We start from the raw sequence: 2617 nt of genomic DNA on the forward strand, positions 1-2617 counted from the left end.
CTGAAGCATCTAAAGGATTTCTAAGTTGCATGTGCAACTGAGAGAAGACATGGGGCGGATGAAGCCGCAGTGTTGGTCTTCTCTTTCCTTTTCTCTTTGGAGGGAAAAGCGAAGGAGTGGTTTTATACTCAATCGGGGGAAGTTAGATCCAATTGGGACTTGTTGCGTAAAGAATTTTTGGAAAAGTTCTATCCTCCTTAGATAACAGACAAGCTACGAAGAGAGATCTCTTGCATTGTGCAACGAGATGGAGAGAATTTGTATGAATACTGGGAGAGATTCAAGAAGTTGTTGGAGGCTTGCCTTCACCACCAGATTGATGAGTTGGTTCTTATTAGTTTTTTTTGTCAAGGAATGCACCATCAAGACAAACTTCTCCTAGATGCCACGAGTGGAGGATCATTGACAAAAAACAAGACCGTTGCAGAAGCGTGGGAAGTTATATCAGACTTAGCGGACTCCACTCAACACTCAAGGGCAAGGAGTCTACAAACGAAAGCTTTGAGTGAAGTTTTTCCCTCTGGAGATGCTATTTTGACCAAGACCCTCGGTGAAATGACAATCTTGTTGTGACAAATCACCCAAGGGCAACAAATTCCTTAAGCTTTGATAAATGCTCCACCTCAACCTCCAAGGATCGGAGGACCATCAAGGTTATGTGGTGTTTGTGCTTGTAACACTCATTACACCGATGAGAGCCCTCAACTCCAAGAGGACACTACATTGGCGGTAGCCAACCCTTATACACAAAGACCAAATTACAACCAAGGATCCTACCATCATGGAGGCAATCAAAACCAAAGGTGGAACCAAGCCCCTCAAACTCAACTCAACCAAAATGCTCAAGTCTACTACCATCAACATCCCCAAGGTCAACCACAATACCAACATCCCTACCAACAACCCCCACAATCTCAACCTCAAGGGAAGTACCTACACCCACATAGTAGGTCTAGCCCTTCCCTCCAATCAACCTCACATGAATGACACAATTCATACCTTCACGTAAGAACAACGCGAGTTCCATAAGAAACAAGATGCATATATGGCTACGATAGCCGAAGCCCTTTCCCGTTTAACTCTCCCTCCTCAAACCGCCCAAAACACCCAACAAGCTTCAACCTCGAGTAGTTTACCCTCCCAACTTCAACCCAATCCTAAGGGTAGCATTAATGCCATTACCCTTAGGAGCGGCACTAAATTAGATAAGAATGTTGCTATACCTACAAAGTTGAGTGAGGAGATGAACCACAAAGAGGTAGGAGATGAAGTGGAGGTGATGGGGGATAAAGGTGAAAGTGTTGACAAAAGCGAGGAAGAACCACCCAAGGTTAAGGAGCCAAAGAGAAAGACTTTGCTTGAAGAGCCTTTGCCCATTCCATTCCCAACCTTAGCCAAGAAGGCCAATGATGTTCGGTTTCTTGTATGGTTTAGAATTTCCTCAAATGAAATCTCGTTGCAAGTATAGTTCTAAACCAACAAAGAATCCTCACATGCAAAAATATTGGTTGTCACAAGTACAAACCCCCAATAAGAATTAACCGAAGTATTTAAACTTCGGGTTGTCTCATAAGAAATTGCAATGAAGTGGTCAATTATTGGCTGTGGAGGGACAAGGGTTTGATTGGTAGAAGGGCAAGAAATTAAATGGGCAAGAATTTAAATGACAAGAAGAGTAAATCAAGCAAGCAATTAAAGAAAGCAAGTAATAAAAAGAGAGACATTCATGGCAAGGATTGAGAATATAGGCTTTTTATCCTAGTCATATAATGATTAATTTATCTTATTTAGTCAACTCTAACAAATGGAAGAAGGTATCATGTTATCTTCACATAGGGAGAACGTCAAATAAGACTAGATAATCATGTCACAATAATAAACAAGAATTTATCTTACTACGTCATCCTCAACGATGGAAGAAGGTATCATATTATCTTCACACTCGAAGAAAGTCTATAAGACTAGCTAATCTCAATCCAAATGTCCTAATCAACTCACTAATTGAATTAGCAAGAGATTAGAGTTAATGAAAACAATACTAGCTAACAACTCTAGATTGCCAACATGAGTTGGGTCTTAATGACTCAAGATCACCTAATTTCTATTTCCAAGCCAAGAATGCTCAAAATCTACTCAAACATCCAACCAAGCATTTTGTCAAATACTTAGAAGGCATAAAAGGAAAGCATGGTAAATGTGCAAGAATAATAAAATCTAACAACTACCAATTGCAAGAAAAGTAAATCAACAACTCAATTCAACAATAAAAGAAACATCAAACATCAAATTGCATTAAATGTAAACCAAATCCAATATGAGCATTCATAAACATAAAAGAGACATAAAAGTATAATTAATAAGAAAACTAAGAAGATTGAAGTAGTAGAAGCAAGAAATTGCAAAAGAAACAAGATGAAATCAAGAAATCATGCCTAGATCTAAGATGGAAATACCCTAAGAACCCTAATTCTAGAGAAAAGAGGGAGCTTCTCTCTCTAGAAACTAAACTACATGATGCCAAGCTACAACTAAGTGTTCCCTCCTTTGCTCAAGCTTGAATTCCGCATGAAATACCCTCATAATTGAGTTGGATTTGGGTCTTGACAGCTCAGAAATT

At 39.3% G+C, this 2617-nt stretch overlaps 1 non-coding gene across 1 annotated transcript; it reads right to left on the reverse strand.

Moving 5' to 3' along the window:
* Positions 1–210: 210 nt before the first annotated feature.
* On the reverse strand, positions 211–317 carry LOC148571332 (small nucleolar RNA R71). Its single transcript, XR_015907836.1, has one exon. It is a non-coding gene; the product is annotated as a small nucleolar RNA R71 (small nucleolar RNA).
* Positions 318–2617: the final 2300 nt, after the last annotated feature.

The sequence above is a fragment of the Arachis ipaensis genome, chromosome B3 (assembly GCF_059453495.1).
Source record: "Arachis ipaensis isolate K30076 ecotype BB chromosome B3, ASM5945349v1, whole genome shotgun sequence".
Lineage (NCBI taxonomy): Eukaryota > Viridiplantae > Streptophyta > Magnoliopsida > Fabales > Fabaceae > Arachis > Arachis ipaensis.